Source organism: Narcine bancroftii, chromosome 2, assembly GCF_036971445.1.
Source record: "Narcine bancroftii isolate sNarBan1 chromosome 2, sNarBan1.hap1, whole genome shotgun sequence".
NCBI lineage: Eukaryota > Metazoa > Chordata > Chondrichthyes > Torpediniformes > Narcinidae > Narcine > Narcine bancroftii.
In genome coordinates, this window is record NC_091470.1 from 295008433 (window position 1) to 295029078 (window position 20646).

The window sequence follows — 20646 nt, forward strand, 5'->3', positions numbered from 1 at the left end:
ATTAGAATTGTGATCCTGCTGGTCATGGCCACTAACAAAAAGGGAGTTCGTTTTATGGTCATTCACCTCGATCTGCATCATGGAGTTCGAGGTCAGGTGAAGGCTGGCTTGGTTCAGCGTTACCGATGCTAGGACTGGCATGTCTCCATCGTCGTCATCGGTGGGGAGGCCCGTCCAAGATGGCAACCTCCATGTTGACCACGCAGCATTCATTGGAGAAGAAGGAGAAAGTGGAGTCGTGGCAGGCGGAAGTGATGTCATCGGTGTGGTAGACCATGGTGTAGATGTGGGAAGGGGTACCAGATAAGATGGCGCCCCCCCCCCCCGACCGCACACGCGGTTGACACCAGAAGATCCTTTGGCACACACGCCATGCTGCTCCAGGACAGGGGTCGGGATCTGCAGACCTTTTGGTAATGGCCCTTCTTTCCGCAGCCTGAGCACGTGGCTCCCCTCGCAGGGCAGAGGTGTCTCACGTGCCTAGCCTGCCCGCAGAAATTACATCTCGACCAATCAGACTGTGTTATTGCAGCCGCAGTTGGGTCGGTGACCCCCGATGCTGGTTTCCAGGATGGTGGCCTTCGTGGCAGAATGTACGTAGGAGGCCTGCTTCTGCTCGCGATCAAGTCTAAAGTCCTGATCAGATTGATCGCCTTTTGAAGCAGAAGTTGGTCCTCCTCAAGGAGTTGCTGGATATAATCCGACCTCAATCCCGACATGCACGCATCTCGGATCAGATCTTCCACGCACTGGGTCAATGATATCTTGGCTGTGGGGTTCCCCAGACTCTCTTTTCCCAGTGTGACCAAGGATCGGACAAACTCTTCAGCAGACTCGCCAGGCTGTTGTTTTTGGGACACCAGCAGGAAATGGGAGTATACCTTGTTCACTTTCGGCTTATATAGCGCCCGCAGCTCAGCCATCGCCTCATCGTAGGTCACGCTGCTTTGGATTGCCAGGAAGGCCCTCTGGCTGACTCATGCCTGTAGGATCTTCAACTTCTTTCTGTCGGAGTTGAGCACCTCAGCAGTGGTGTCGAGGAAATTATTAAAACAGTTCACCCACAATTCGAAGAGTATCGATGCACCTGAGACTTGAGTGTCTACCTCTAGCTGTTTGGGGCGCAGCAACTTCTCCATTACCAGAGACCGACAAATTCTTGTATAATAAATTGTTGGGCACTACCAGTTTCCCCAATAATTATGGAGACAAAGACTGAGGGGAACGATAGGCTTTATTATATAAGAGAATGCTGGCCCAGATCCAGGCGAGGGAAAATGAGGAGAGGGAGAGGGGACTCGACCTTTATAGCCTGGGTCACATGGGGGAAACCAGTGAGGAGTCAAGGACAGGATGTCACCAGAAAGGCAGGCCAGCCAGTGCACACAACCATATCACCACAGAGCCAATGGTAGTTTTATTTAAAATCCCACAACCACGGGGTCTGTACCCAATATGGCAGCACCTCTGATCGGCAGCAGCCACGAGGTGCTGCAGACTCCAGGGAGCGGAGCACTGGTGCAGGCACCTGAAAACAGGGAGACCATCCCTTGACAGAGAAGGAGAAGCAGAGGAGACAATCAATGGGACAGTGACCATGGCGGTGGACCAGTAAAGAGGTTCTCTGCAGCTGAAAGACCAATGCATGCAGTGGGCTGCAGGCAACTCGAGGTGAGGAACCCATGGAGGCTGTGGGCTGCTGGAGACTGGCTCGAAACTGGCTGAAGGGATACCAGTATCAGAACCGGGATGCAAAGGGGTGCTGAAGGCAAAGGCGCTGAAGGGTTCCTGACCATGTCGGAGGTTCGGATTTGGAGCTTGGGTTTCCAATGGTTTGGACTGTGTGGTTGGGAAGGCTGTGGAAGTGCTGGAGAAGAATCTACGGTGTTAAGAATGGCACGTAATGAGCAAAAGTAGACAATGAACCAGACAGTGTTTAATTTTAAAACCCTAATTTTATTTCAAACTCTTAAGCTATAGTCTTAACTCCTAAACTATCCTCAATGCTAAATCTATCCCCAACTTTGTTTGTGTGTGTGTGTGTGTGTGTGATATACCCAAACCATTACAGTCCATGGCAAAATCTAGAAAGTTACTTCATAGTTCAGTCTCTCAAATTCAGTATTGAGGTGCAGGCCTTTGAAATTTGATGCCCAGTATTAATGTTGAACTGATGGGAAGACTGGAGTTGTGCATGCTACAGACTCACAAATTCTCCTTGCGTTGCCTTTGAAGAGATGTCCATCCACACGACCTGCAGTCATAACACTCTTGGTCCTTTTGTAGGCAACACTTGAACTGGGCGGCCTCCACAAAGCTTCCAAGACCCCAAGTCTCTCCAAGTAACTTCACTGCTAGTCACCCTTAAAATGAAGCAGTCTCTCCAAGTGACCTCCACTGTTAGTCACAATCAAAATGAAGCACTCTGCTTCCCAAAAAGACCTTCCTGGCACAGGTCTATCCACCCAAAAGGCCCAGTCACTCACAGAGCATACTTTGCTCTGAATTCTACAGATATGGCTGGCCACAAGAGCTGCTTCAAATGGCTGTGTTCTCTCCCGCAGTCAGAATGGTTCTCTCCTGCAAAATCACAAAGTCTTTGTAAATGTATCAAATTCTGGAACAGACTGTGACAAACCTTCCCTCAGTTATTCCAATGTATCGAATTATCGCTGGGATGTGACTTATGATGTGATTGTGTGAATTGTTAACTGTAACCATTCAGTTCCTCATGTATATGGTATCCCTTAGTGATTATCCCATTTTACTAAAACAGGAACTCATAATAACGGACACTTGGTGACTCGGTGGGGACTTTCTTTTGCTTCGCTTTCTCTGACTGTAAGGTGGCACTTCAAACAATTTCTTCTGATGGCAAATCTGCCTTACAGCAGACAAAAGCAATTTCATATAATATGACACAATTTTATTACAGTGACAATAAATTGAAGTGGGTCCAGGTCCTTCTGAAACAGGAGCTGATTTGCTCCAAATCTAACCTTTCAAAACCCTTTTTAATGTTAGACGTGAGTGTCACCAACCAAGAGTCGTTGAGGCAGGCGGGTTTGCTCTTCCTGGGCACTGGTATATAAGAGGTGTCCTTTTGAAGCAAGTGAGACCTTAGACTGTATCAGAAAAATGTTTAAAATGTCCATAAAATCTCGAGCTAGTTAGTTGATGCAGGATTTGAGGACATTGTCTGGGCTGGTTGCTTTCCGAGGATTCATTCTCCTGAAAATTGTTTTCACATCAGATCCATAGCAATATTACGAGCATTGAATTGAACTTAAAGTGCTTTATTACAACTCAGTGAAAAAATAACTGCAATTACAGTGGTTTCACCCTCCAGCCTTGTGTGCCTGACAAAACAAGTAAGAGAACCCAACAAAGTTTTCAACGAAGCTGAAGGAAAAGAACACAATCTTCAATTGGAGCACGTTGTACCACTTGGGACTCAACGTCAAATTCATTATCAGACCACCAGCTTGTGCTACCTGTGCATTAACTCGGATTTTCTCTCTCCTCAGATGCTGCCTGATCTGCTGAGCATTTCCACCAGTATCACTTGTTTCAGATTTTCAGCAAGGGGTGTGTTCTTCCTCTCAATGCCCCAGGATGTCTCATTTATTTCTCTTCTCCAATTATCCTCATTCATCAGGAAACTTCTAAATTGTGAAATCATAAAGTTATGACATAAAAGTGAGATATTTGCCCATTTAAAAAAAAAGATTTACCAAACCTAATGTATTGCGGATTATAACCGAACAGAATACTGTAAATATTCGAGTATAATGCAACATTTTTTACCCTTTTTCCCCTCAAAAATAAGGGGGGTCGCATTATACAGGGGGAGTAAAAATTTTTTTAAACATTTCTGCAACTCGCGACTTGGGCTGGAGAGACGCCAGCGCAACTCAGGCGGGTGAGGGGAGAGGGGGCTGTATTATACACTGGGGTAAAATTTTTCCCCCTTTTTCCCCTCAAAAATGGGGGGGGGTCGGATTATACACGGAACACATTATACACGATTATTTACGGTTCTTATGATTGACACATTTAATTTTTTCATATTTCCTGTTCTGATAAAAGGTCATAAACCTGCAACATTGGCTCTTTCTTTCCATAAAGATGCTTCTGAACTGTTGAGCGCTTCCAACACTTTCCAAGAGGGCTCACATTCTAACTGCCACTCTGCTTGCTTTTTGTTACTTTTTGCACCACTCCTTTGTTGCACCACTTTTTGCATCATTCCTAAGCACCAGAAACCGGAGGTCAGCAATTTTCTAGTGGGGCAGGTAGAAGTGTACATCTGATCAGCAAGAAATGGAGCAAATGAGCAGAAGGATGACTTGACATTAGCTAAGGAGATTCAGGATATTGATCTAGTTAGTATGTTTAGGTAAGTTAAGATTATTAATAAAGTATCAAATCTCTACCTCTATAAGGACGTATCTCAGTAATCAATTGCAATGCTGTGCAGTTGGCTGAGACATTTGCAGGACAGACAGAAATACATTGAATTTTGACATCACATTAGCCAGCAGAGAGACATGCCCATCCACTTTCACTGAGATTCTGGTTCTCCTGCGGTCTTGAGAGCAATTAAAGTTGCATGTAGGACCACTTCCCAATGTGTGTCCTTTTCTCTTTTATGGTAATTATATATGACAACATGGAAATGATTCTTCACTTTGCTACAAGGTTTGCTGGAGATTGACATCATCCTTTCCTGTCTGGAATATAATCCTTCCTGACCTTCTTAAGATAGGAAATTATTTTGATGGATTGCCGAGCCCTTGATCCTATTAACAATGTCCCAACATAAAGTTGCTTATAAACTATTTGGTAATATTCTGCAGTAAATGAAGCTCTTTCTCAGCTAGCCAAATGATTGAATGGCCTCATTCCATGTTGTAACTCTTTTATGATCCAATCAAGGGTTGGAAGGTGCTCTGCTAACATTCTACTTAGTTGTGACTTATGTGGAGAATAGCTTGTCTCCGTGCCTCCCTTATTATACTACTGAAGTAGATTCCGCCTCACATAGTGAAGCTAGAATCACTACTTGAATATGACTTGAGGCTCATTTATCAGTAATATTGTGCTGACCATATTTCATTAATTGTTTTTTGTTTTTTTTAATTAGACTTACAGCAAATTAACAGACCCTTCCAGCCACAAGCCTGTTCCTCCCAAATATCCCAATTAACCTACAAATCCTGTAGGCTTTTGAAGGGTGGGAGAAAATCGAAGCACCCAGGAAAATCCAACCTAGACACACTAAACCAGGGTCCCTGGCATGGTAATAGCATCGCACTAACCATTACATTAACTATGATGCGTCAATTTAGAAATTGGAGTTAAAATCGATGTGAGGGAATGGGGTCGGAGAGGATGCCCATCTCTGTGACTGATGTATCTTTTTATTAAACATCTCTCCAGTTTTAAATGACCATAGTGATGGGAAAAGATAAGCTTTTGGCATTGATGTGAAATATATAAGATATGTGGAGCACATCGAAAATGATCACACACTACAATGCATTAATATTTGTCCTTGTCACAGTAACACATCAGCAAACTGAGAACAGGGCTATTTTATGACCAAGGATCACAAATATTGCAGGCTGGCAAATTTATTTAAAATATTGAGATGTCTACGATATTCTTTCCAGTATTGTTAAACATTAATTAGGAGGTCAGCTCCATGTAAACAGTTTATTATCTCTCAGCACAGGTGATGTTCTGAACTCCAAAGCACACTGACACCAAGTGGAAAGAAGGGGCTAATACGACAAGACTGTGTCGTCAATAAATGATTGATGACACTGATATTCTGGATAATTTTGAGCAGAAGAAGGAGAATTTTAATGACTCTTTAAAATCTGCATTTTTGATATTGAGAGCAATAATCAAATGTGAAGGCTTTGCAAGCACTCAAATCAATGAATTTATGGACTATATATGAATCCTCAAGGCATATACTTTTTAATCCCCCACACAATTGGTAATTTACAAAGCTGGTGTCTCTCTGTTCAAGTATCACAAAAATTAAAAATCATTTCAACTGATGGAGATAGGTTTATTAAAGCACAATGATACTGTAACATGGCATAACATTTTCTTATGAGCTTTATGTCTGGAATAATCCAAACTCTAAAACAAAATAGAACATACTGAAAAAAGGCTACAGATTCTTCCCAAACTTTCAGATCTAGGCTTCAGTATACCCCTCTTCATCTGGTGCTAGGCTTCAGACTAACACACCACAATCAATGAAAATGGATAATAGCATCTTCTCCACGAGCGCACTCAACATTGGCACTTTTCAAGGTTGTGTGTTCAATCCCCTACTATTCTCCCTTGACACCCATGACTGTAGCTGAATACCAATACTAAACCCATATTTCACAGTTGAGGGCCAGGAATCAAATAACAATCAGACAGAATAATTGTGAAGAAAGTGCACAAACTTTCCTGAAGACTAAGGAAGCTTGGCATGTCCCCCTGTGTCTCATCAACTGCCATAGTGGCACCATTGAAAGCAACCTTGTATCACAATGTGATATGGTGAGACTCTTCTTGAGATCTGAAGAAGCTACAGAAGGCAGTTAATGCAGCTCAGAACTTAAAGTAAATTTCCTTCCCCTCCATAGACTCCATCTACATTTGCTGGGAAAGGCAGCTAACATCTTGAAGGACCCATCACAGCCCAGACATATTCCCTTCCCCCTTCTCTTGACACCAACATGCTGAAAGTCAGTTTACTTTCTGCATCCTACAGGCTCTTGAATGAACCTCATAACAGTGCTTGGTCATTTTCATTGTAATCTCATATTCTGAGGCTTGTGCTCCATAAGCATTATATGAAATGTTACAGATTCCCTGTTGGTCTGTTCACAGAAGAACTGTTCAATGTTGTTTGTGACAAATAAACTTAAGCTTTTTGCTGTTTCTGACTGGCTAAAGATGATGTACGATGTTCTTTTTAACTATACTTTTCTCTATTTCCTGCCCTATATTTTTGTCTATGCTTTGCGCTTTTGTAACACTACTCCACACATTGCTGTTTTATTTATTTGTTATTATTGCACTACCCAGCTGTAAGTGTTGACTTGGCCTGGATGGCACACACAATGAGTTTCTTTGTGTATTTCAGTGCATGTGGCAGTACATGTGGAGGCCCACCTACTGCCAGGCAAAGGCGAGAAGGTAACTCTGACTTCAAATCCCCGGGCTCGGCTAGCCTAGCCGTCAGTATCTGGAAAGGGCCCCAGCTTTGGGCAAATAGCACATGTCAGTCTGGCAGCAGGGGCTGGCAGCTGTGGCAGAGCACAGGAAACAGATTCCCTAGTGGTCTGCAGCACCAAACTCAGTGAGTGAAGGATCCGTAATGACAACAACCAGCGATCACAGTCTTGGAACAGACCACTGCAGGACAATCCCACGTCACACTGGCTGTCTTGCGTCGCACTCCACCAGGCCCAGAGGCATGGGACCCAGAGGGAGACATTTGTCCTGGGCAAGCACTCGCCTTCAAGTCCGTGCCCCGGCATATGGTGCCTAAAGCTCCAGGAAAACAGAACAAAGGTTCTGTGAGGACAGAAGAGCCTCAACTATGTTCATCTTCTCTTGTGAAGATGATGGCAATAAAACAAAACATCAATTTCAAACTACTCATTGGGTCAGGTTGCATTTGTGGGAGGAGAAGCCATATTTCAGGTTAGAGCCCCTTCATCAGAAATGAAAAGGAGTCAAAAGAACCTTTGTTAAACTTCAGAGAGGATGGGGCAGGGTGATCGATGATGGGATAATGACAAGGTGAAAATGAGGATAATTTGTAAATTAGTTTTTTGGACAACAGTGACTGGGAGCTGTTAGAGGGAATTCTCCCCTTGTATATAAAATTAATAGGGAGAATCCTTGGAATTATAGGCCAGTGACTCTTACATCAGTGGTGTGTATACTATTGGAGAGAATTATTAAGGGCAGGATTTCTGAACATTTGGAGAAGCATCATCTTCACAGAATAGTCAGCATGGATTTGTGAGGAGAAAGTCCTTCCTCACAAGCCTAATTGAGTTTTTGAGGATGTAATAAAAGAAATTGGTGAAGGTATGGCAGTAAATTTGGTGTATATGGATTTTAATAAGGCATTTGACAAGGTTCCCCATAGGAGACTTATTCAGAAAGTCATGAGGCATGGGATGCATTGAATCTTGGCTGTGTGGATTCAGAATTAGCTTGACTGTAGAAAGTAGAGAATAGTAGTTGGATGGAACATATTCTGCTTGGTGACTAGTGACTAATGCAGCTCTGCAGGGATTTGTTCTGGGACTTCTGCTCTTTGTGATTTTTATAAATGACCTAGAGGAAGAATTGGAAGCAAGTAAGTTTGTGGATGATACAAAGATTGGAGGAGTTGTGGATAGTTTTGAAGGTTGTTGTAGGTTACTAAAGGATATAGGCAGGATGCAGAGTTAGGCAGAAAAGTGGCAGATGTAGTTCAATCGGGATAAGTGTGATACATTTTAGGAAGTCAAAGCTGAAGTCTGACTACAGTTAATGGATGGATACAGAAGTGTGGAAGAACAGAAGGACCTACAATACATCTCTCAAGTTTTCCACACAGATTGATAGGAGATCCTATGGGGTGCTGAGTGGGATTAAGTTCAAGAGTTAAGAGGTCATGTCTACATATCTCTGGTGAGACCACATTTAGAATATTGTGTTCAGTTCTGGTCACCTCATTATGAGAAGAATGTGGGTGCAGAGGAGATTTACTAGGATGTTGCTTGGATTGGAAAATAAGTCATGAGGCAAGGTTAGCAGAGCTGGGACTTTTCTCTTTGGAGTGTAGAAGGATGAGAGGTGACTTAATAGAGATCTACAAGATTCTAAGAGGCATGCATAAGGTAGACAGTCAACACCTTTATCCCTGGGGAGGAGTACAAAAGAAGTAAAGATCTGAGGACATTTGTATAAAGTGAAAGGAGGAAAGTTGAGGGGAGATATCAGGGGGTGGTATATTTTTTTCGACACAGAGCATGGTGATAATGAGCTTATTGTCATTTATATGGTACAATATACATATGCTCCAAAATTCAGGCAAACGGTATAAATTAAATTGCCATGCAGATAATAAATGGAATAGATAGATATATAACAAATATTCTCAATTACCGCAGTGCAAGAAAATAAGCAGTGTTGTATTCATGCAGACAGGTCTTTTTGTGGTTCCAGAGTAGTTTATGATTGGGGTGGGAAGTGGAAGTTCTAAAGCCTCCTGGCTGTTTGGAAACAAAACAGTTCTTGAACCTAGAGATGTTGGACTTTAAGGTTCTGCACCTTATTCCTGAGAAGAGGTTGTGATCAGGATGATGACAGTCCTTTTTAATGATGGCCGCCTTCTTGAGGCAGTGCCTCATATAAATCTCTTCAGTGGATAGGAGACCGAAGCCTGTGATGGACCTGACTATGTTTGCTACCTTCTGCATTCCTGGGCACTCGAATTTCCAAAACAGGCTGCGGTGCGAGTTGTTAGCATAGAGTATTCGTCGACTCCTCAGAAAATAGAGGCATCATTCATCTAAATAATTGACTTAAACCTTTTACTGGTAGATTCAGAAGAAACAGAAAGTCATGTTTTGGAAAGCACAGGGAAGCAAGTAGTTGTGGTGAAGACAAACAAGTAGGCAATACTTTGAAAGTTCTCAAATGTCAGTGGTATATACAGCTTCCACAGGACAGGTGGCTGTTAGGTAAGTAAAAGAGGGTGAAAAATATCACAATGGAGCAACTAGAGAATTTTAATTTACAAAAAAGAATTGGAGTGAAGATAGAATTTCACAGGTGTATTCAGTGACTGCTTCATGACAGAAGATATGACGCAGAGAACCAGGACAGATGCCTTATGAAACCCTCAATTGTTTACTAGAACTGGTCAGTAACCTAGAAACAGGTGGCTTCTGGTAATTAAAACATGATTCAATTTAATATCAAGGCTCAAGGATGAAAATAGCAATGTTAAATTATCCATTAGATGCTTCTAGGAAGGTTGAATGGAACAGCAGGGCTGTAAAATATTTTAATTCCTCCAAATGGCCACTCTCCACGGAAGGCAACGATTGTCAATGGTATACAGTTCCATGGGCATCAGCAGTCTCTGGCACTTTACACAAACAGTGGTTTTCAAAACATAGAAACTCATGGCCCTGGAGATGCTGAAACAACATATTGTGAGTAGATTACTTTAGACTTTGGAGAGGGAATTACTTCTCCCAATTCCACATCTGTGACGATACTATGCAAAAGGAGGTAATATATCATAGACCACACTTCCTGTCATTTCATCCACAGGGATCATTTAAAAGGGTAGTTGATGTCTGGTTTAAGGAAAAGCTGTTAAAAATTGACAACTTTTTCTTTTCAGTGACATACGACAAACAGCCTACTGTTTAAAAAATAGAGATCCATCTGCAGATAAACGATTTGGTGTAATGTGTGGGTCAATAATTAAAAGAATTATTTAAAATGTTCAGTTTCAAAATAAAAAATTATTTGGTGCCAGTACCTTTGTTATTTTATCTTCTGCTACAGTGGGACGGTTGGTGTAGTGGTTAGTGCAATGCCTTTACTGCACCAGCGATTGGGTCCTGGGTTCGAATCCCACACTGTCTGTAGGGAGTTGGTATGCTCTCCCTGTGTCTGCGTGGGTTTTTCCTGGAGGCTCTGGTTTCCTCCTACTGTTCAAAACGTACCTGGGGTGTAGGTTGATTGGGTGTAAATTGGGCAGCATGGACTCGTATGGCTTGAGGATGTAATAAAAGAAATTGGTGAAGGTAGGGCAGAATGGCTTTCTATATTTATTTTTTTTAAATGTGAAAGTATCCCTATCCATCATAATGACTGGATCTATTTACACAAGGATAGTGATAATTATGGCATCAGGCTCATGATCTGAAATCAAAATAAGCTGAATTATATTTAAAAAGGCTCTGAATTTCATTGGAATTTCTTCCATTGCACCATCATGATAGGGCAGAATTCTTCTCAACAGATTCATGATACACTTCTCAGTGACAGGGCTTCTGTGGGAGCTTTGTTGGAAAAGGTGATAACTCCAATTTGATCATTTAGATTGTATTTGTTTTAAAGTCACATTTCTTGCTAGATGCTCCAACATTGACTGTAATATTCATTTTACAATGTGAAGAATAATGAAGACAATCTTACATCAAGAGTAAGAGGCAAAACTATGATTATTGCCAACATTGAAAATATTAGAGTAAAGCATGCAGGGAATCTATTTCAACACTCTACAGTAAGGACGGGTTACACTTAAATCCCAAGGGGACCAGAATCCTGGCAGAGGTATTTGCTAGGGCTACTCAGGATCCTTTAAACTAGAATGGTTGGGGGGAGGGAACAAAATAGTACAGAGCAGTAAGGAGAAGGTTAGAATGCAAACAAAGAAAGTTTGTAGTAAGTATTTGAATATGGATGGGCAGGTGATAGAGAAGGGAAATGCTCTGGAAGAAGATGAAGGGCAATTGGCAGGAAAAGTAAATAATGTTGTTATTAAAGATGAGGGAAAACAGGGATTAAAAATTGGGAAATCTCTGAAGTTCATATATTTTAATGCCAGGAGTATTGTAAAAAAGGTGGATGAGCTGAAGGTGTGGATTGATACTTGGAAGTATGATGTGGTAGCGATTAGTGAGACATGGTTGCAGGAGGGATGTGATTGGCAACTGAATATCCCTGGGTTTTGTTGTTTTAGGTGTGATAGAGTCGGAGGGGCAAGAGGAGGTGGGGTTGCATTGCTTGTCAGGGAAAATATTACAGCGGTGCCTAGGAAGGATAGATTAGAGGGCACATCCACGGAGGCTATTTGGGTGGAACTGAGGAGTAGGAAAGGAGAGGTTACACTTGTAGGGGTGTATTATAGACCACCCGGAGGGGACCGAGACCTAGAGGAGCAAATCTGTAGGGAGATAGTAGATATTTGTGATAAGCACAGGGTTGTAATTATGGGAGATTTTAATTTTCCACATATAGATTGGGAAACACATTCTGTGAAAGGACTGGATGGGTTAGAGTTTGTGAAATGTGTGCAAGATAGTTTTTTACAACAATATGTAGAGGTGCCGACCAGAGAAGGAGCAGTGTAAGATCTACTGTTGGCAAATGGGATGGGTCAAGTGACGGAGGTTAGTGTTGGCGAGCACTTCGGGTCCAGTGATCATAATGCCATCAGCTTCAATGTCATTATGGAAAGAGAGAAATCAGGGCCAAGGATTGAGGTTTTTGATTGGGGAAAAGCTAGATTTGAGGAGATGCGAAAGGACTTGCAGGGTGTGCATTGGGACAATTTGTTTTATGGGCAGGATGTAGTAGAGAGATGGAAGTCTTTAAAGATCAGATTTTGAGAGTGCAAAAGCTTTATGTTCCTGTTAGGTTAAAAGGAGGGGGAAAAGGTTTGAGAGAGCCGTGGTTTTCAAGGAATATTGGAAACTTGGTTCGAAGAAAAAGGGAGGCGTACATTAGATATAAGAAGCATGGAGTTAAGGAGATGTTTGAAAGATACATTGAATGTAAGAGGAATCTTAAGAGAGGAATTAGGAAAGCTAAAAGAAGGTACGAGAAAACTATGGCAAGCAGGGTGAAAACTAATCCAAAAGAGTTCTACAAATATGTTAATGGTAAGAGGAAAGCTAGAGACAAAATTGGTCCCTTAGAAAATCAGAGCGGAAAACTGTGTGTGGAGCCTAGAGAAATGGGGGAGATATTGAACAGTTTCTTTTCTTCAGTATTCACTAAGGAGAAGGATATTGGGAGATGTGAGATAAAAAAAGCAAATTGGGTAAATATGGGGAATATAGAGATTACAAAAGGTGTAGTTTTAAGGCTTTTGAAGAATATAAAGGTGGATAAGTCTCCGGGACCAGACGGGATATTCCCCAGGACATTGAGAGAAGTGAAGGAGGAAATAGCAGAGGCTCTGGTGGTAATTTTCCAAATGTCATTAGATATGGGGATAGCGCCGGAGGATTGGCGCATTGCGCATGTGGTTCCGTTATTTAAAAAGGGTTCAAGGAGGAAGCCTGGCAACTATCGGCCTGTAAGTTTGACGTCTGTGGTAGGTAAATTAATGGAGAAAATTCTTAGAGATAGTACTTATAAACATCTGGATAGACAGGGTCTGATCAGGAGCACTCAACATGGATTTGTGGGAGATTTGACCAATCTGATTGAATTTTTTGAAGAGGTGACTAGGAATGTGGATGAGGGTAGCGCAGTGGATGTTGTCTATATGGACTTTAGTAAGGCCTTCGATAAGGTACCACATGGAAGGTTAGTTAGGAAGGTGCAGTCTTTAGGTATAAATTTTAAGATAGTCAAATGGATTGAACATTGGCTGAAAGGGAGAGGCCAGAGAGTGGTAGTGGATAATTGTCTGTCAGGTTGGAGGCCGGTGACGAGTGGTGTGCCTCAAGGATCTGTATTGGGCCCATTGTTGTTCGTTATATACATTAATGATCTAGATGATGGGGTGGTGAATTTGATTAGTAAATATGCAGACGATACTAAGATAGGTGGAATAGTGGATAATGAAGAAGGTTTTCAAGGATTGCAGAGGGATTTGGGCTGCTTAGAAAAGTGGGCTGAAAAATGGCAGATGGAATTTAATGCTGATAAGTGTGAGGTGCTTCATTTTGGTAAGGAGAATCAGAATAGGACATACATGGTAAATGGGAGAGCATTGAGGAATACAGAAGAGCAGAAAGATTTAGGAGTAACGGTACATCGTTCCCTGAAGGTAGAAACTCACGTGAATAGGGTGGTGAAGAAGGCTTTTAGTATGCTGGCCTTTATCAGTCATTGCATGGAATATAGGAGTTGGGAGGTGATGTTGAGATTGTATAAGACGTTGGTGCGGCCTAATTTGGAGTTCTGTGTGCAGTTCTGGTCGCCTAATTATAGGAAGGATATAAACAGAGTGGAGAGAGTGCAGAGAAGGTTTACCAGAATGTTACCTGGGTTTAAGCATCTAGAGTATAGGGAGAGATTGGACAGATTAGGTCTTTATTCTTTGGAGCGTAGAAGGTTGAGAGGGGATTTGATAGAAGTATTTAAGATTATGAAAGGGATAGACGGAGTGGATGTGGATAGACTATTTCCGTTAAGAGGAGGAAAGATTAAAACAAGAGGACATGAGTTAAGAATTAAGGGGCAGAGGTTTAGAGGTAACATGAGGGGGAACTTCTTTACTCAGAGAGTGGTAGCCGTGTGGAATGATCTTCCAGGAGAAATAGTGGCGGCGGAGTCAATTGTATTATTTAAGAAAAGGTTGGACAGGTATATGGATGAGAAGAAGATGGAGGGTTATGGGCATTGTGCAGGGAGGTGGGACTAGAAAGGGGTGTTTGTTTCAGTGCGGACTAGAAGGGCCTAATGGCCTGTTTCCGTGCTGTAATTGTTATGTTATGTTATGTTATGTTATGTATGTTATGTTGATCAGCTTGTCAAATCAAAACTTTGTATGGAGATAGAAGAGAATGCAGATGCTAGAATCTAGAACAAAGTAAATTGCTCACTAACTCATTCAGGACATTTGGCAGTCAGTATTATGGGTCAAAAACCTGCTTCAGTGCTAAAGCCCAAATGTTGACTGTTCCCCTCCATCCATGAGCTCGGTCTGACCTTTAGTTTCTCCAGCAGTTAGTCATTGGGACTTGATGTACATAGACCCCTCAGTGACAGTGGGTGAAATCCAACAAGGAAAATTAATGTACATTTTGGGGGGTAAACGAACTAGTTTTTACAATATTGTCATGTAATAAAACAGATGTAATATTACACAAAATTGCATTTAGTCTGCCGTAACCCAGACAAAGATTCGCCATCAGCAGAAATTGCCCAGGGTTGTGTGTAAAGGTAAAGAGCACCACCTTATGTTTGTTGTAGTCCCAGATGGACATGACTCACTGCTTGATGACAAAACATGTAAAAACTTAGGCCTAGTAAAGAGAATGTACCACATTAAGAGTGTCAATGCACAGAACAATGTAGAGGAAATACTGGACCAGACATCTTCAAGGGGTTTAGTGTTCTACCATTAACCTACAAGATACAGTGAAAGGAGGACACACAGTCAGTAGTGCATGCCCGAAGGCTGGTTCTAGTGTCACTAAAAGACAAGCTCAAGCAGAACTCAACCAAATGAGGTTACTTGGGGTCATAAACAAAGTGGAGGAGCCCACTGAATGGGTGAATTCAATTATGTGTGTCAAAAAGAAGAACGGTGAACTAAGCGTGTGCATGGACCCAAAAGCCTTGAATGCTTACATAAAGAGAGAACATTATCAGGTTCCAACCAGAGATGAAATTACAACTGAAGTGGCCGGTGCAAAGTGTTTAACCAAATTTTATGCATCCCAGGGGTTCTGGCAATTAAAATGACAAGAAGATAGCACAAATTTTTAAAAAGAATTTAAATAAGGCAGTTAGGAAATTTTTATGGAACGATAAAATGCCAAAGGTTACTTGGGAAAATTTGACTTGGAAGTATAAATTAGGGGGTTATGACTCCCTCATTTTATTATTAAGCAGCTCAACTAAGATTTATAAATGTATTGTTTAGTTTAGATAATATTCCAGCTTGGGTTTTTATAGAGTTTAATGCTATAGGATATATGAACTCCCAGGATTTTATTTATAAATGGAATTTTAAATTGTTAGTTGGAAATAGGGAATCACCTATTGGGAAATATTTGATTGAGTTGTGGAATAATATTGATAATGAAATTGGTATGAGAGGTTTAATATTTCAAAAAATGCTCCATGTCAAAATAAGTTTATTCCATTTTCAATAGATAACCAATTTTTGAGGATTTGGAGATGGGTGGGTATTAAGAATATTGAGGACTGCTTTGAGAATGGGAAATTTATAACATTTGAATGAATGAAGGAACAATTTAGTTTAACTAATAATATTTTATTTTGTTATTATCAGGTCAAAGATTTTTTTAATCTGGTAAAAATAGTTCCTAGTATGATGTTACCTAATCAAAGTGAATTGGAATTACTGATTTGTAATAGTAGTGTAAATACATTTATTTCTGTAATGTATAATTTATTTCAAATGAAAGCCCCCAAAATTGGGGTGCATTAATCAAGACTAAGATGAGAAGTAAATTTACAGACACAAATAAATGAAAAGGTCTGGATAGAGTTATGTAAGAGAAATATGACTAAAATTATAACTGTAAGATAAAGTTTGGTCCAATATAATATTTTACATCAATTATATTTGACTCCACAAAAATTAAATAGATTAAATCCTGCCATATCAGATTTATGTTTAGGTGTAGATCTGAGATTGGAATCTTTTTTCATTCAACTTGGGAATGCCTTAAAGTTAGACATTTTTGGTTAGTGGTAGGTAATTTTTTGGGGTGAATTTTGGGGATCAAATTCCTATAAGATCCAATGTTATTTTTATTAATATTAAGGTTATAAGACCAAAACTAAAATTAAATGTGTACCAAAGTGAATTTGTGCAAATTATGTTGGCCGTTTCTAGGAAATGTATAGCAATATCATGATGTCAGATATAGATTTGGGTATGGAAAGGTGGCATGCAGAACTTCATAACTGTACACCCTAGAGAAGATTGCTTATAGCCTGAGAGATAAATATCATGTATTTTGGAAAATTATGGCACCCATATTTCCAAAATGTGGGTTTGCATGCTTAATAGACTCTTTGAAGACCTCACTTCTTGGTCACCTCCAACATAGAATTTATGTTATAAATGTTTTATTCCCTTGGAATTCTCTGTTTTCTTTCTTTTTTCTAATTTAGGGGTTGGGGGAGGGGGTGGGATGGGGATGAGGTTATATACCACATGTATAACTTTTTGAAATAATTTTTGACTTGAAGATAATGCAATTATTACTATTGTTTAAAATTTGTAAATAAAATAATCAAAAAGATAGAACAAAATACTGTCCATTCAATACAACGTTTGGCAATACACCTGTCTGACGATGCCTTTTGGAATTTCCTCAGCTGAAATGTTCCACAAGACAATATAGCACATCATATAAGGCACAAATGGAGTCCGCGTGTACAGGGATAACATGATCCTATGCGGATCCACACAGGAGCAACACAATGAGAGCCTCATCAAAGTGCTACAACACATCCAGAAGTGTGGATTACAGCCAAACAAAGCAAAATGTCAGTTTGATGTGAAGGAAATCATTTTTCTGGGAGATAAACTGTCAGTGGCAGTTGTGGAGCCAGACAAGAGCAAGAGAAAGCAATTTTAGAGATGCCAAAACCCACAGACAAAAAGGGTCTATTGAGAGTGCTGGGAATAATCAATTTCATTTGTAAATTCATACCAAACCTGTCTTCCAAAACAATGTACTTAAAAAAGTTGTTACACAACAAATGTGAATTCAAGTAGATGGCCAATCATGAGAATGAATGGGGATGACTGAAGACTATTCTAACTACAGAACTGGTGCTTTTGATATTCTTTGACCCATCCAGAATATCTACAGATGGTTCAAAAGATGGAATAGATTCTGTACTACTTCAGGCTGTGGGAGAAGATTGGAGGCCAGTTGCATAACCATCAAGCTCAATGATCACATCTGAATGTTGATATCCACAGATCGAGAAAGAGTGTCTAGGTCTGGTCTTTGGACTCCAGAAATTCTACAGTTATGTGTATGGTCTACCAATATTCATGGCAGAGACAGACCACAAGCCATTAACAGCCATAATCAAGAAAAACCTCAGTGAAATGTCATCACGAATCCAAAGACTGATGATGAAGCTACAATGTTATGATTTTGAATTGGTATAAACACCTGGGAAACCTATTGTGCTGGCTGATGCATCATCCAGGGTATTGATGCAGAGTGAAGCACACAAGAGTTCCACAGAGGCAGATGTGAATCACCATGTGAACCTGATCACTGAATTTCTTCCTGCATCTGACATGAAATCCAAGCAGATCGCAGCTGAAACAGAAAAGGACAGTTCTACAGAAGGTCATCAAGAATCTGAATGAAGGTTGGCCAAGAGGTGAATTTCAGCCATACTACAACATCAGAGCAGAGCTGAGTGTTCTCAATGGGCTTCTACTCAGACAGAGCAGAATTATCATTCTTCAATCACTGTGACAAAAGATGCTGAAAAGGCTGCATGAGGAGCACCTTGGAATGGAAATTGCAAGAGGAGGGCCAGACTGCTGTTTATTGGTCAGGAATAAATGCCAACATTGACAGATTTGTCCCAAGCTGCAAGACCTGTTTGAAACATCACGAAAAGCAGCCAAAGGAAGCCATGACCATAACTGGCTTACCAGAGGAGCAATGGCAAAACATTTGGACTGATCTGTTCCATGTGGATGGTTATTGACTATCTATCAAACTACCCTGAGATTGTGCTGCTTCCCAACATATCTGCTGCTTGGATAATCAAATATATGAAATCGATCTTTGCAAAACATGAAATTCCTCAAATCGTCTGCAGTGACAATGGACCAAGTTACAATTGTAGAGAATTCCAGAACTTTGCAGAAGAGTATGATTTTCAACATGTGACTTTGTTCTCTGCATCCCCAGTCAAACAGTAAACCAGAGAAAGGAGTACACATAGTTAAAGAGCTGCTCAAGAAAGCTCCAGACAGTGGCTCAGATCCTTATCTAGCTCTGTTGAGTTACTGAGCTTAAGGCAACTGTTCTGGTGGAAGTAAATCCAAGATCCTACACAGTCAGAACAGAGGATGGTCAAATATTGAGGAGGAATTGAAAGAGCCTGCTGAAAATGCAAGTGATGCTGCAAGAACAAATAAATGTAGAAGACCCAGCCTGTACAGCAACAGATGAAACACCACCAGTACTAGACACTAGTGGGCCAGTAGAGCTGACTCATGCACCTGTGTTAAGAGGATCCACACGCGTTATCATCGCACCCAACAGGCTGAATCTCTAAAAGAAAAAGAACAGCACACTTAAAAAGTTTGTGCTGTTGATGTTTGTGTTTATGTTTGTGTTTAACTTTAAATTGAAATGAATACTGTATTAGCATGTAATGTTGCTAGATTGAACATCTTAAGGAAAAGGAATGTGGTGATTGGGAGTTGGTGATCCTCCTGAACACCAGAGAGTATCAGAGATGGAATGCTGAATCTCAGTCAGATGCACAAAATGGATGTCCCATGAGGTCATGAGCTGATAATAAAATATAATTAATACAACAGAACCCAAGTTTCTTTATTATAATAGAAGAAACATCACAATCTTGGGTTCAGACCCCGTGGTCACAGAATTTTAAAATAAAACACTGTTGACTCCTTTAAAAGGGTGTTTAAAGTCTGCAGAACTGGGCAGTAGGACCCTGTGGGGGAGTGCCATGTCACTGCTCCCTGCTCCAACAGCACTACTATTCAGCAGACCAGGCATCAAGTACAGAAAGATACATTTTTGTAACTTGCAGTGTATCACAGGAACCAGTTCTGAAACTTTAACATGGCAGATGAGATTTAATTCTGGTAAGTGTAAAGTAATGGACTTTAGTAAGACTAATAAAGATAGAATGTACATAGAGAATAATATGGCCCTAGGGAGCACTGAGGAACCTTTGCGTACAAGTCCAAGGATCTTTGATTGTTGCAGTATATGTAGATAAGGTGGTAAGGAAGGCACATGGGATGCCATCCATTTATGAAAGCAGTGGGGCAACCTCTGTATCCTGCCTGATACAATAAAATCATTCTGTTTCTACTTGCTCTGATTATTTGAAGCATAGGCTGGTCTTGCAAGTGCCTTCCATTGGCTTTGTGCTGCTCTTTTGGTAGCATATGAACAATGGAATAGGAATTAGTGCTTTAAGCCCCTCATGATTGTTCTGCTGTTCAGTGACATCCTGGATGGTTTATCATAATATATTTTCTTTGCAATCATCTGCCAATTGCAGACTTAAAATTCAAAATTTGATCCGACATGAAAGAGTTCTATTGGCCAAAGAAGTGATTTCAAACTTCACTCAAAAGCCTGAGCTTCAACTTTCAAAGCATGGTTCCTTATTCTGGATGACCTAAACAGTGAATAAAGTTTCTCAATATCTGTTATATCACTTCTCTTTAATATCTTGAAAACCAATTAAAAGGTCCTTTAATCTTCTAAATTCAGAAAATACAACCTCACTTGTGTACTTACTCCCAATATTTTATCTATTGGAATCCAGACACCATTCTAGGATATCTCTGTTGTACTTCTACCAACTCTACCAAATGGAAATTATTCTGCAGATGTGGAGTGCCCAAATTGTTTCTGCTACTAAAGGAATCGCCTTTATTCTATTGTATGGCAGTGTCCAGAATGGCGGGCCCCATGATCTGCATGCAGTGCTGCTAGTAAGAGATTTTGACTTACACACTTTGGCATAGTAGCCCCTCTTCCTGCAGCTGCAGCAAGTTGAATCCTTTGCTGGGCAACGTTTCCTCTGATGCTTGCCCAGGCTGCAGAAGTAGCACTTCGGGTGCTCCCATAGCACAGCAGCTGTGGCTGGGTCACCACCGGAGCCAGATGAATGTGGTGGGAGGTGGTTGCAGTGCACTGT

The 20646-nt window shown here is 40.9% G+C and overlaps 1 long non-coding RNA gene across 1 annotated transcript in view; it reads right to left on the reverse strand.

The window, feature by feature from the left end:
- Positions 1 to 3280: 3280 nt before the first annotated feature.
- Positions 3281 to 20646, reverse strand: part of LOC138755437 (uncharacterized) — a 50019-nt gene continuing 32653 nt past the window's right edge. The window contains exon 4 of the long non-coding RNA XR_011352288.1: positions 3281 to 3665. This is a non-coding gene — a long non-coding RNA (uncharacterized lncRNA). The remainder of the gene's footprint in view (positions 3666 to 20646) is intronic.